We start from the raw sequence: 15,939 nt of genomic DNA, 5'->3' as shown, positions 1-15,939 counted from the left end.
ACTGCAATTGCTTGAACTAAAAAAAATCCACATCTCATGAGACAATAAGTCTGATGGCTTGCTAAAAGAAACAAGTCTTAATAATGTATTCTTGTTAAGATCCTGCGTGGAAGAACTAATTGAAAAATCTGTCTGATTCTCTGTTACTCTATGCACACTTTGGACTGCTCTGATAAAACAGCCTGAGATCATCTATGCTGTTTATACAGTATTGCAGAAATATGGATTCAGGCTAATATTTATATGCTAGTAAATGTATAACATTTCTGATACAGTGCATTAAAAAGACAGTAGAATTGGTAAATGAGATTTAATAGAATGGATGATTGCTATCCTGAGTACTTTTGATTATTGGAAGAACAGCACTGTAGAATATGTTTCCTTCTGTCAAGGAACACTAGAGGTCTCTCTAAACCTATATCCTTTTTATGCAATTTCTCTTTCTTTTGGAGTCCTTGTATACGAACACTTATTTTGGACCACTATTTATGCATTAGACAATTTACCTTATATAACCTGAATGCTTATTGTGTAACACCCACTTATTGAATTAATTGTTTAATGGGCCAATTAACTTTAGCGATTTCTCTAAGTGCACAAATGAGATCATTCTCTTCCTCTACAAAATACGACACTATTGTAATGCAAAGTTAAAGGAGATTGGATAGCTTTAGTCTTTCGGGCATGATCCAAGAATTATTGCAGGCCGCAGGACTTCTGATATTGACTCCAGCTGCATCAGGATTTGCAAAAAGCCACTTTGCTACAATAGAGATGTCCATTATCTGTATCACTTTAACAGAATCATGCATCCCTCCACTAGCTAATGCACAGTTTAGTGTTAACTAACCTGTCTTACATTTTGTAGTTCTTTCCAGACCATCCAGCTGGTTGGTTTATAAAGCATTTTTCACACTCTTTTCACATTTAGAAAACCTGTGTTGCACACTCAGATGGCACTCACTAAACAGTGTTATCAACAGAGCACGCAGAAATTCCTTCCCTTCAGCAGCTTAGGCTGACTCCTGTCAGAGCATGCATAAGGATCTGCCTCAGCACCATCATCATCCCTATATTAACCTGTGTAACAATGCTGATGCACCTTCCAGCCGTTTCCCCCTCTCCTCCACTGCAATTACCCTTGGCAGGAGTTGCAGGCCTCTAGCACTCTGAGTTTGCAGCCAGGACTATGCAGGACTGCAAAGCAAAGGGCTCTCTCCGTTCACCTCCTGCAGAGTCCTGTCCCATTTCAACCTGCTTTCTTCTTCCCATATCATCTTTATCACCAGTTGTTGGAAAGAAGTGACATGCTTAGGATTAGACCAAAAAAAATTACAATTACCTTAACATCTACTGCCATGGGTCTAGAATTCGGCTGTATCAAATTAGCACATGCCTTGCATCTGTTGAAGCCCCTCATAGCCAAGTTTCATGCAGTCATGTAGTTTATTGTTCTTCAGAGTAAACAAAAGTCTTTTTTTTGGTTGGAGGATGTGCTATTATTTCCAGCTGGGGAACAGAGTCTAAAGAATACGAATTTACTGAAGGAGTACTCAAAACATTTCTGGGCCAGGAATGGAACCGTAAACTTGGACACTTGTTCCACCATGCATCGGGTAATGTTCTAACCTGGCAGCATGTAAGTAAGACTACACAAAATGTAACTATTTTTTCACAAAATGCTTAATTACATTATAGAAGTAATATTACTGCATTTATGGAGTTCAAAAATGGGTTCAGAAGGCTTTAGAAAAGTTGATCACCACAAGTGGTCCATTACTAATCACTAAATATAGAAGTCCAAATGCAACAGTAACAAGTCCAACTCATCAGATAAGGGGAAAAATTCACTGTTACACACATATGCCTTAAACACCATCCTTACCTCCCACCTTGATCCCTTCTAGGGGCAACGCATTTCACAAAAAGGGGTTTGTGTTAAAGTTACCACTCCAGCTGAGAAGACAAACAGAAAAGGGGTAGTAAGTCATGTACTGCTGAGTGCAGTTAGGGGTATACAACACAGCTAAAATTTACAAAGAACAAGTTATTTTTATGGTTTTTAGATTCTCCTCTAAGGTTTGGAGACTTTGTTCCTGCAGAAAGTATCACGTCTTATTTCAGAACGGTTGGTTAATCATATGTAACATAACCAGCAAACAATAATCACACACCTTGCAGAAGACTAAGCTTCAATCCAAGTGTTTTTCTCCTTTCATTGACAGGAAATCAATCCTTTCTGAACCAATACATTGACCTATCACTCACTAGATTACCAGCTATGGAAATCAATACACAATAATATAAGACAGAAGTTTGAAAAGGAGCTTTTCTTCTGTGTTCAACCCAGGCAGACTAGAAGGATTATAAGGGTAATTTTGAAACTAAGGGCACTGCAATGTTGCTTTTGTTTTGCAAAGCAAATGCCAGTTCTACAGATGTAATGTCAACTGATGGCAGCTCAAGGCTATATCCGTTTTTATTCCACAAGCGTACCAGGAACTAGCAGTGCCAGCAGGCTGCTACAGAAAATGAGGGGATCTAAGCAACTTCTTGTTTATGTATGTATTGTAAATATTCCTCTGGTAAAGCATGGTAGACACAGCACTAATTGCCCTTATCTGCTTACTGACTTCTGTGGCTGCATCTACTCAATGTCAGGGCTGAAGGAGCTCTTTGTTTGGCAGTCAGTTTTCCCCAGTGAGTGTCTCTCTCAGTCTGGCTTTATCTTTCAAGGGAGCTGGATTCTGTCAAAAAAAACAAAAACAAAAACAAACAAACAAAAAAAACCAACCAAAACCAAAAAAAAAAACAAACCAAACCAAAACTAAACAAAAAAAACCCACACCTGATCTTCCTATTTTTCTTCTCATTTTCATACTGAGCCATCCTTCTGACATAGACTTTATTTTCTTTTTCCCACCATTATTTTTTTAAAGCTAGAACTCTAGCCAAACAGAAATATCAGGAGAAAAGCTTAGTTCCAAATTTTAAAATATCAGTGTGGGCCTTTTTCTCATATTCAGTAACTTCTCTTAAATCAGTTGAAACATTCTGTGCCCTTTAAAACATAAACACTTCCACTTTTATTCCTAAGGATTTTTTTCTCTTGAACTTCTGAATTGCATTTAAGCAAATTTAATCTCTAAACAAATTGAAAAGATTGTTTTATTAAAACTAAGGATGAAACTTAAATTTTACACAGTTTTGCTATTTTGGGCAAATAACATTCTAATTTTATGGAGATCTGCAACCTGTGATCATTAACCTCAACTGACACCTCTAATAAATCATTATTCACCCAAAACTATTGCTTGTTCTGGGTTAATTCTCCAGTTAGGCAGACGGACCATCCATGACACATCCATGTGATCATTTTGCCATTTTTTGCATCCCAATGGCTTAACTGAGGTTATGTTTGGATAATAATGTGTAAAAAGTAACTTCATTGGTGACACCCCACCCCTGATACTGAACAAGCCTGACTTTCAAACAGCATTTTGATAACCCCCCACAGTCCTAGATAAATGGACAGACCAATACCATCACAAATCTATCTGTTGTTTTTTTACACTGTATAACTTGGTTTTAAATGGGATATAGTTTGGCTCTGAATATTTTCATTTAGACTCCAACTGGTTACATGCTGTTACCATTAAAATAACATTGGGTAGGGAGAGCAAATTCTAGATAAAGATAGTGAGATAAATCTTTGCTACATGCAGAGTTACACAATCTTTAAAATAAATGCAGCACAAGATGTCATTTTGTGAAGTCTAATTTGAGCAAGTCTTAGAGGTAAGAAAATTAACACAACCTTGCCAAAGTCTGAAGAACACACACTGAAGTACCAGGATTCATGGATTTTAAATTAAAGAGATGGAGCTATGACTATGACTTGCATTGCTCAGGCCAAAGAACTTCATCCAGTAAATACTCCTATCAAAAGAATTATTGTTTCCTTCCATGTAAGTAATCCTTAGATCCCGTAAGTTGTGGCTAAATTATAGCACACCTTTCAGGAAGGCATCCAGTTTCTTTCCATCCTATAATGCTTATGAGTCCAGGCATGAAGCCTAATAAACCATCTCTATTCCATTTCATAATGCTAGAATTTCATCCTGCTATGACATGAAAATAAACTTACATTGCTGTGATGTAGCACTCCCATGTACCACTGGCCTTAACTCTTGCCAAGAATTCTACCTTTACTCTATGAGATACATATTTCTTCACTAGTGATTACTGAAAGAAATCTGTCAATGGGAGGACCACTATCTACAAAAGGAGAAGTAGTTCCCTTTTGGTTCTTTTTGCAAATTGTTGAGACACTTGGTGGAATTAAAAAAGTGAACCAGAGGTTGGAAGGAGGAGTGAAAAAGACAAAAAGAACAAGAGAAGGAGCATGAAAAGATCTCAGATTTATCTTGTGTGCCTCAGTGGAAACATTTTGAAAATAACACACTGAATGTTACCCTTGGCCTTCCTATACCATCAGCAGGGAGAGCTATCTCCCTGTGGTTATAGAACTCTGGTTAAATAAGATCTGAATCATTTTCAGGTGCCTCTTTATATCCTGGAACATACAGCTAGAATGGGTATATTCCTTACGTAGGTACTGGTTTTGTGAGTAAATTTGAACCTGAACTGCAGTTAAGTGTCTAGATAAATGTAAACTGAAAATGGTCCTATATTTATTTTACTGGCAGGGATCTGAAATCATCTTGCAGCTTAATGTGCATTTCTATTACATCACTGCAAAACAAAATGTGTTCAATAAGCTGAATCCCAACAACTCCAGGGTGGGGAGACATTTTGTTGTTCTAGTAGACCTAACTAGACGGTGACTTATGGTAACATAAGCAAATAAAAGATGTCCCAGCTGCAACCCATTCTCCATTCTGGTTCAAGATTTTAATTTGAAAATGGCTATTTTTAGGCTAGAGCTCAATTGAGGTTGTTCTGTCCCCAGCATGTAGCTGATTGCAGATAACCCGTTTGGGGGGAGTAGGACTGAACTAGTGCAATCTGCAAACATTACGAATCAGATTGACTGAAAAGAAGAGCAGAGCTGCAGAGACCTTTCTGAGATTCAAGTCTGATCTCTGATACTCTCTGCCTTCTCTTAAAGATCCACTCTTTAGTTATAAGTGACACTTCTTTCACATTTTAAATAGCTGGCAGAAAATAAAAAGGAAAAGACCCTAAAATGCTTCTGCCAGACAAGTCAATGCATTTAAGATTAAGCTGAACATTTCTGTACATCTGTGACCTTTAAAATCTGTTAGGAAGGTGAGATGTTAGGATTTAGTCTCAGCCAAGTGATTGATATTTTTTTCAACTGTAAAGCAAAGCTATAGTCTGTAGTCTAAAGTCTATTTATAATCTTCTTTAACAGCATTTGCTATAAAGATACAACTCATTTCTTTGTAAAAATAGCCTGACTCAGCAGTAATATGGTATATTTAAACAAAACAAAGTGAGGACCAGCATCTTGCCTCCAAGATATTTATTAAAGAGCTGTCAATAACTGTCCTGCATCTGAAGGTGCTTTGTTAATATGAAAACTTGATAGTATCCTTGTAAGATAAGTGTCGATAAGGATATTCCATTGATCTATTTATTTTCTGAAAGCAATTGGCAGTGGCAGTAAACAGGAACAGAAGCAGCTTTGCAGGTTGGGTATTTGTTTCTCAAGGTGCCCCCAGAGATGCATGGCACTCTATACCAGCCTCAAGTACGTGCTTGTGCACCAGGACCAGGACAAGGGATGACCGCCTATTGGTAGCAATGCTTAACACAACCCCCTTTCACTCTCAACCTGATATGCTCTACTGGTTCATTCCTGACAGGCTTCCGGAAAGGTATACAGACAGATATAAATATTCGTTTGGCCACAGAGCACTTTTTTTCTCTCCTTAGAGAAGTAATTGGTAGGAGGAGGCAGGAGATTTTTGGGGTTTGCCAGTATATTTATGTCTTTATGGAGTGCCACAATGAGACTTGCTGAGGAAAGTGAAAATTGGTAGCTGTGGGGCATGGGTTTGTAGCCAGTGAAGATATCAGTATAGACAGGCAGTTACACATGACTCTGTATATCCTCAAGCCAGAACCTGAACCAATCAGCAGCATTTATACTCAAAAATGGTGGAAAGTGGGCAGTTATCCCAGTGATGATTCATTAAGGCTTCAGTGAAGTTAGATGCAAAGCTGAAACTATGCCTACTTGGTTTAGACAAACCATTACCCTTTTGTGCAGCCTGCAGCACCCTGTGGGTTCTTGTCTTCCCTCTTAAATTCAAGGGAGGTTTATGCTTTTATGTTTCTGTGGCCACCAGAATGTGAGTAGATGCGGGATCAAAGTAATAAAATGATCAAAATAACAAGAGAGAATGTCTAAACATGAAGCTTAATATTTCTGAAGAGACCTAGAAAAGGAAGTTTCTAAAATTATGCAGTTTCCAGGCAGTTCTTAGTATCTTTTTCCCCTGTCATATTTGCCCTAATGCACTGCTACTGCATTTGCTCTAGTAAAGGACTTCATGTAGGTTCAGTTTCATTGTATGGTCATAATATTACAGCAAATTTTCAAAAGGGGTTGTTCTCCCACTGGCAGGATCTAATGGACATTAAGCGGTTCCTAACAACACTACTGAAAACACCCTATCTAAAAGCAAGAAAAAGCAGTAGCTAAATCTGCTTCTTTGTCTTTTCTTTTGATGGTGGGGTACTAGAAGTAGACTAGAAACACTGAAATTCTGATTAAATTTCAGTGGAAAATAACAAGACTCCAAGGCTACTGTACTGCATCAGTAAAGAGACTCAGTTCTGTCAGAGCCTGCTGTACACTGTGCCACTGGTGCAGTCTAGATAGAAATGAGCCATGACTGCACTGATGAGACTCCCTTAGACTAAAGAGGTCTTTGGAGTAGAATAGAGTGGGAGCTGAAAAACTATCAAGCAAATTGCCAGCATGCCACTGTACTTTTCAAATCCTTGATTTCTGAAGGTATGCCAAGAAGGGTCAGTGCCAAACCTGTCAATTATATACTTGGTTACACTCTTCAGATAAAGCTCTGTGTGATCTTAATCTACTTACCTGGACCTAACAGCAAGACAGGAACAACTACAGCCTGTGGCCATCAAATGCATGCACGGCAGTTGCAGCCATCGTACAAGTATGCTGCTTTTGATACTTAAGCTATCAATAGTACTGCTAACACTGTAAGAGCTGTAGTCTTTCATATGCACGGTGAACATGCTGTAGTGGTAAAAGCTGATGTTGCTTTGGCTCACTAGGATCAGACCTGGAAATCTTGCCTTCATAGCCATGAAAGATGGTAGGACACTAAGCACAAAGATGCGAACTCTGTTCCCCTAGTCCTTGCATTTGGTGATGAGATTTATTTTCTCGATAGAAATATCCACCCTACTTCTGAAAAGGCAGTGATCTAAAAATGTGTTTAAACGGTTGCATTAAAAAATATTTTAAAAAGCACATATAACAATAGATTTATGAAGTACAACAGCCCTAAACCTGTTTCAGTGTCAGATCAGAAAGATCAAATTTGTAAAATCTTAATATGTCTGGCCACAAAATGATGGCAAAAGCGGGTGAAAGAAAGAAACTGAAAAAACAACACTTTGAACCATCTAACAGAGACATTTTTTTTCAGGGAACAACCTGATATTCTCTTAGCTGTGTGTGCACTAAAAGAGGCACGAGGCTGAAGAATACCAGTAAATCAGGTTTCTTGCATTCACTGGAAAAACAGATACAGCTCAAATTTGACACTTTGGCACTTCAATGTCAAAAGGAAACGCATGCTTGGTGCCTCAGAGCTGCTTCAAGTTTTCCAGTACAGGGAAAGGTGGAAACACTGCATGAGTTTTTGCAGACTGATCCCTCTGGACATTCAGTCCCACCCTGCCAGTCAAGCCGAATGGATGCTGGCTGGCTGCTATCCTCTTTGTCTGCCCTTTTGTCTTGAATACGACCGCCTCATCGCTGGCATTTGGGGCGATGGCCCTGCCTGCCCCCTCTGGCACAGAAAGACTTCCCCCTGATCTTTACCCCAGGGATAAGTTCTAGCCTTCCGCATCTATGAGAACAGTCTCTATCACTACCTGCATGCCTTTTTTTCGTATTCAGTAACTAGAGAAGTTGGTCACGAGGTTTTGCTCACGGGGATTTTCACAGGAAGGAGATGTTATTGAATTCAACAGTGTCACCTTCCTTATGCAACGCAGCAGCATTTGTACAGTGACAAAGTAAAGCAATTATAGACAAAGGAGCCTTCTAGACTACGGATGTCTCAAAAACGAGGTGTAAATAAACTAGACAAATTTAAAAGCTCATGAGAGTTCAGGTACTGAAATGAAATCTCAGGTAAGCACCCATATTCCTTTAGACCACTAGGATTCAAGTATAGCACATGCTCTTGAAAAGAACCAAGCAAAATCATGTGGGGCTGGCACAGTTCTATGCATCAGAAAAGGGTTGAAAGATAAACATAAGGGCTTGATGTGGGCAAGCAAGAAGCAGTTATTAACCAATCTCTAAAAGAAAATAGTGAATCAATGGAAGAAGGTCTGGTTTCATTCTGCAGATCAGTTTAGAATTTCTCAGCTTCTCTGAAAATATTGCTGGAGTAACACAGCCCATGTATTTCATTTCTCTGAAACTCACAGGTTCATTTGCTGTTAAATCTTGATATGAAAACATTAATTCCTAGTGCTGCGTCTCTCAGAGAAAGAAGCAGAAATGTAAAAACCACACAAGTAGCAGGTAAGCATCCCGGCTACTAAATCTTTCTCTTCATGTCTGGCCTTTCTATTTTGGTTCTTTGCTGAAAGGAAGTACAGGACCATACCTAAGAAACATGACTGTCAGCATTCATTAAGACCAATGCTTAATCTCGGTTGACAACATCAATGTCAGAATCGTAGCCGGGAGCTGGCAGCATTTCAATAGAGGATTCTTCTGAGCTCTTACACACTACTTCAATAAATAATCCTACCGGGAAATATGGAGAAGAGCATTTAAAATGATTTTAGCTGGCACGTCACTACAAGGTTGAACCATCATGTAGTGATGTGCCCACTGCCTAATTCCACTGTGAAATGTTGAAATACAGCTTTTAGCTCCACGGAAGCATGTAGGCCTCTATTTACATGCAAATTGATGCTATTCATGTGTGAACTACAGCAGGTACTGACTCTGCCAGATGGAATAATTTGGGGATAGGCCCATTCTCTTCTGCTGAGGGCTGCATGTATCCACACTTACTGTAGATAATTGTTGGAGTTTCTATGTCACCATAAGTCCCAATTAAATATCTGTTTAAATAATTGACTTTTTTTTTTTTTTCCAAGTGAAATATCATCACGCACATAGCAGCATAGACTAAAAATAATTACAATAATCACACTTGCAATACCATTAGTAAGAATAACATCACTGGCAGGAATAGTGAAGCAGGTGGTTCAGGGCAGAGCATCAGGAAACCTGGAAATGTCATTGCCCAGTGATTTCGGACTTGCCATTTCATCTTGTCATCTCTTCTCCCCTTTGTTTTCTGTGAACTATTCATGGAATAATACTTTGTTCAGCTTCCTGATTTGAGGCAAGCAAAACCCCAAACACTACTGTGACAGACATTAACATGCATTTTGCTGCACCAGCCCCCACATGACCTTCACCGCCTGTGAGGGTCACTTGATTTCAAACAATGACAGCTCCTTTCCACAGAATTAGGATGAAATTGCAAAGCAGTTGGTGGCTAAACTGATTGATGAAAACAGGCCTAGCCCGGCTGATAATGCTCTGTTTGAAGCGCTGATATGCTTAATATTTGTTCAATCATAATCAGAAGAGAAATTAGGATTTCAGTGTGTAAACCTCCTCAACACACAGTGGCCAACAAACACAAGACCTGGGAGGAATCAAACACAATCAGCTGATCTATTTACAATTGGAAGCTACAAAAGGTTTTTTAGCCAGTGATTTTCATTCTCTAGAAGCTGCAAAGACAGATTTTGACAGCTACACAAAGAAAAGGATTTAATTAAATTGAAGAAAATGAGGTAAACTTTGTGTAACAAAAGAAAGGAAGAAAATACACCTAGACTCTGGGACAGGATACGAGGGGCTGACCTTGCCTCCTGCTCTCCTTCAAGCCTGTTTCTGTAGTGCATGCTTCAAACCACACAACAGGGAGCAGCCTTGCTGCTTCCAGCCCACACTGTCTGCGTTGAGCCTGCAGCCCAGATTGTTATTATATGGGTAGCCCTCTGAGCAGCCCTCCAACAGACCACTTTCTGATTTTGCCCCATACAACCTGCTTCTGCAAAGGACACTGGAAATGTTACTACAGAAGGCAGTTAGAAAGGAGTGTGGCAAAGCCAGTAACATTAGCTGTACATTCAGGAATCCATACATGGAAATTACTGAAAAAGTCATACACAAACAAAACAAAAGAAACCCCACAGACAAACAAAACCAAAACTAACCAACCAACCAAACACGCACAAAAAACAACAATAAAATCCCAACCGGAAAATCTCTAAGTTCAGGCTAAATATCCAGTCATGAGCAAGGTTGGCAGAATCTCTCTTTTCCAATATCTCCTATTCCTAAACCATTTTTTGAGCATTTGGCTTCATTGCTCCCAGTCCCTGGAACTCTCCCAAATGCCTTTACATTTCAAGGTCTCGAGGGCTAGTGGATGGGTTTGCTTCACCTGTAAATGCTGGCTAGTACTGCAAAAGGTAGACAAAAACAAAATCCCTGCAGTGGGAAATACAGCAGCATCTTTGAACCACAGAAAAAATCCCTTTACTGTAATCCCTAACTCAGAGGATGATCATCAGAGTTAATTCTCCCTAAATACAATTTCCAAAAAGCCATTTAAAAATAAGATCACAAAATCATATATTGCTGCAGAAAAGTAAGATCTAAGGGGTAAGCATCATGAACAAAATGGCACACTTTCAGACACTAATGCCTCAATCTTTTTTTCATCGACAGAGATGAAGACACATCAGGAAATAGTCCTTTCTGGACTTTTTATTTTCTACATGTGATTGATTTTAGGACACTAGTCTTGTGGCTCTTTAAAATCCAATCTTTCTTTGTCAATTCTATGAGATCATAATAATTAGCTCAGAAAGTGGAATAAAGGGCACTACCATGAAATTGATATCCATATCTGTGACTGCTTGTGTCTTCAGCAGATACACACATTTTTGTGAATGGAAAGATTTGATTTGCTTCCCTAGCTCACCAGGAGTTAATCAGCATACACTGACAGACCTGGCTGATGTGTGATACATTGAAAAAAATTCAAATGGATAAAAAACAATGAAAAGTTATTTTCTGCTCCACACTTCCACAGACATTAAAAACTGTGATACTGGATTAAATGTAAAGTCCACTTAGTCCACTTGCATTCAGACTCAGGATGGATATGGAGAGAGTACGAAAAACAAGACTGTGCAGCTAAATGTTGTCGTCTCTGTGCTCAGTAGTTCAGCCACTGTAACAAACCTGGATGATGTCATTTTTACTCAGGTGCTCTTTCAATAGCCACTATTAAGTTTGCCTTTCATTTATATCTAATTTTATCTTTCCAAAAACCATGTAGCAGTGAGTTCCACAAATGACTTATATAACTTGTGAAAGAGAACTTCCTGTTCTTTCTGTTGAATTAGTCACACGGTTATTTTCCTGTTTTCCAATCTTGCAAAACAGCAATTTGCAATATTTTTCCCTTGCATTATGCATGATTTTATGAACTTCCATGATCTGCATCACCCAAGCTTTTCATTTTTGACCTGAATATTCTGATAATGTCCCTGTTGCCACTACACATGAACTTCCTCTCCAGGATCTGTGATAATGTGGATTAGTACAAACTCTAGCTCAAGGCCTGCTCGTAACCTCCCTTCAATGGAAAGCTTCCCTATTTGTTCTTACCCTTATCTTTTAACCATTTTTCAAATACAGAAGAGGACCTTCCCTCTTATGCTTTGACAGCTTAGTTTTTACAAGAGCATCTCATGAGACATCCTGTCAAAACTGTTGAATGAAAACCACTTGTATGAAATTTTTCTATTAGGAATTAAAGAGTTCAGGATCAGCAATCTATGGAAAAGACTGATTTCTGGAGAAAGGAACTGTGAATCATTTATAGGATGCTTTCTGACATCTATGTCAAAGTAGATGCTGCAGATGTCATTAAAATATCATAATTTCAATATCTTATCTGATGTTTTAGTAACATATGTGAGTAATGAAACTGCTTGTTTTCTCTAAGTTGTATATAATATCACTTTCACTTCTCCAATTTTTCGCTGACAATTAAAAGAAAAACTAAGATGATATGAAATGAAATAGAACAAGATGAAGTTGCCTTCAGGCATGTTTGAGTGAGGCTGAAGTGCATGCCTGACCTCACAAGAGACCCAATTCAGAGATGGAGGCCCTTGGCAATTCTCAGCAATACTGGTCCAGGTACAAGGAAAACAGACTCAGAGCAGTGGAAGACATTGCAGCTGCCTGAATCAGCCTCAACTGCTGCTGCATTGCCATGACACATGCATGGGATGTATTGTTCCAGGTACAGGCTAGGTTCCCTGCCAGTACTGGCAGCCACCTCCTGCAGCTCTCAGCCACGCTGCAGCTGCCATAGAAAGTCCCACTCTGCCATATTCTGTCCAAGCTTGGCATCCTTCCTTTCCAGAAACCTAGCAAACACTTGAAATAGTGCTCTGATGTAAAGCTGCTTCCTTTTAAACCTTTTAAGGGAAGGGAAATTAAAAAAAAAAAAAAAAAAAAAAAAAAGGTGGGAAATGAGGACCCCTTTCAACTACTTTCCTCTAGTCACAGCTATTCTGAAAGACCTCTGTCCTCCAGATTTCCTGACATAAAGTCCCTAAACCTTAAGGGCAACCTTCCCAGTTCTCTTCCCTGCTTACTTGCCACAGTCTTACTAGCTGCTGCCAGTCCTCCTCCCCTGGCACAACCTAGCTGACATCACTGCAAAACTGACTTTTTCCCACACTGCCGAGAAGCAAAATAAAATGGAAATGTATTCTGCTGACATGGAGGAGGTCCTTGTCTGTCTGAAAAATAAATTACCATGATTTGGAGATCTAATACAATAGGAGCAGAGAATATGTATGAGAAAGCTTTCACATTCTGTTTCCTTAACAGGTCAGGGCGGGAAATGATCTCATAAAACCATAATGCAAGAATTAGTAATGTCTAAAATAAAACTAACTCTTTACATTTTCCTATAATTTTGTTAAGAGAAGTATTTTTCATCTTGAAAAATCCATGCTAGTTTTTATTTTATTTTATAACCTTCTGTTACTTCCTGATGAAAAATCACACAGAGATAAATCCAGAGTCATCTGCGCCAAATACTTAAGAATATAAAATATCAGAGGCATATTGTAAATTCCCAAAGCCATACATTGCAAAGCTAAGAATACCAGTGTTAAGATTACACTTAAAAGACATCTGCAAATACTAAGGCCAGTAAAGGTCATTAAACAAACTTAACATTTCCCTGTATTTCAGGCAAAATGAAGAGGCTGAATTCCTGCTGTAGGTGCCAAGCCCACCCTGTTTCCATACTGCAGTTACCACCAGTTCCACACAGTAAGTTATCATTATAGCAGAGAGGATTCCTACAAGCTATACAGGAAGCTAGACAACAATTTTAGAAAAAAAGCTAAAAAGGGAACTTTTAAAAGACACAAAAATCCATGCAAATGATCTAGAAACAGGGAAGCATAGCTGCTTGATAAAATGGAGAAATATAATTTTAGCATAATTTAACAGAACATTGTTGAAATTTTTCTTTCTTAGGTGTTTTGTGTTGGCTGGGAGCCATTTACTCCTGCAATGCAATTGAAGAGAACATTTGCCTCCTTGGTTTTCAACTCTAATATCTAACAGCACAAGCAGAGCTTTTGTTATGCATCAGCAGCTGCCAATATTTTAATGAAAGGCTCCAACAAGAATGGTTGTCTTTTACTTTTGATTTATTTTTGCTGGCAGCTCTTCAGAGTTTCAGTCCCTGGTTCACATCCAGCCCTCTGTAGCTTCTATGCACAGTTCTCAGGATCTCCCAGTATTCTCCTGTTACAAACTGACTCACTATGGTCTCAGCACCTCTCAACAAAGTTTCCAGTTCCTGCCTTTTAAGCTTTTGTTTTCAGCAATGCAAATTCTCAATTCAACCCCCATCTCCTAATAAACTGGAAGGAACAGTTTGTATCTGATATGTTCATGCTTAATCTGGGCAGTTAGCACAGTTTATGTCCTTATCCTATAGTCTGAATTTGTTTTTCAACACGTGAGGTCTTTCTTTGCATACTAGTTTAAAGTATTAAAAGTTGTAATTTTCAGTTCTCTTTTTCTTTTTCTTTTTAATTCTTGTATGAGCATGTATTTCACTAATTCTCCATCCAGAATGCTGTGATAGCTGTAGGCAAAATTTTAGGCATCTAAGGAAGCCTGTGCTGAAAACACGTAAATCCATAGAAGTTAAAAACATGTTTAAATGCTCTCTTGAATTGTTATCAACAAAAAGATCAGTGGACTCTGCACTGGACTCAGGTAATGCTTTATACTATTTGTACTATTTATAACAACAGCACTTAACCTGCTTCCCTCCCAATTGCTACATTCCTAGTTATTTTTACTAAGTTCTAATTGGGAAAAAAGACTCGATAAGTAATAAATATAAATTGATTTGTACAAGAATTTACAAAATTGTAAAAACAATATGAATTATATTCCTATTCATGACAGAATTTAAAAGCATGGAATTTACCCAGATTTAAAAAAAGGTCCTAGAGAGATCTGTACCTTCCCCATCTGTACTGGTTTTCAGGATTCATCTTGCCATGATGGGTCAGTGGAAATATAATATTATTAAATTATTATATTGCTAAATAGTGTCACTTTCTTCTGATTCTGTTGGGTTTTAATGTAGAACAGTACAAGGAAATGTTAACCTCTCCTGTTCTCACTCCTTCAGTGTGATTTCTAAAACACCTGACACAATCCTTTGCAAGTCCTTATTTCTCTGTAATTACATTAACATGATGATGTGCCTTCATCTGGGGCTTCATCTGGATTTCATCTTGTAAGGAAAAAAAGTCCTGGATGATTGCAGTGCCTTTTTCTTATGAAAACCATCTTCAAAGCCCTAACCTCAATGCTTCTAGAGATCTGTCAGCTTAGAAGTAACACCTAACACCATCAAATAATTGCCATTATCACATCCAGGGCAATCACTGCCCCCTCCCCACCACACCTAGGTTTTCAGAAAACAAAAAGGAGGTTGTTTTTCTCATCTTTAGAAGTTGTTAGCCATGAGTGTGACTTAGATTTACTGAATTACTCTACTGTAACGCCCCAGGAGTAGCTGGCAGAGATTGATTCCAGCCACACTGAGGATGACACATATCAAACTCTTTCACAGATGCTTATTCACCCATCAGATTACATAACATTGACCCTGGAATTGCTGAGAACTAAAATGAGTAAAAAGAGAGTTGGATGTGTTTTATCTGGGATGCCAGGTCATTAAGACTATTCTGGTAAGATATAACAGAATGGTATGATGCAGACTTTCTACCTCAGGCTATGAACTTGTCATCTTACAAGTGAAGCGATGCCAGTCTGCTTAACTGCTTGAGCAATAAATAGAAACTCTTTTTTAGCACATAATAAAAGCAATGGATAACTTCTACTTAACTTTTCCTTCTTCATTCCCTCTTCTAACAGTGCCCTGAGCTCTGTTGGAGTGCTTGTTTAAGAATGTTTGCTGTTGATACTTGTAAGTAATTAGCCATAGTAATTGTGCTATTTTTCATGCCTTGAATGCCATTAATTGTTTACAAATATAATGTCACAACCTC

Source organism: Centrocercus urophasianus, unplaced genomic scaffold (genome assembly GCF_019232065.1).
Source record: "Centrocercus urophasianus isolate 14NV4802_14NV808 unplaced genomic scaffold, USGS_Curo_1.0 seq_2, whole genome shotgun sequence".
Classification (NCBI taxonomy): Eukaryota; Metazoa; Chordata; class Aves; order Galliformes; family Phasianidae; genus Centrocercus; species Centrocercus urophasianus.
The sequence above is the reverse complement of the archived record's forward strand: the minus strand, read 5'-3'. Positions refer to the sequence as shown.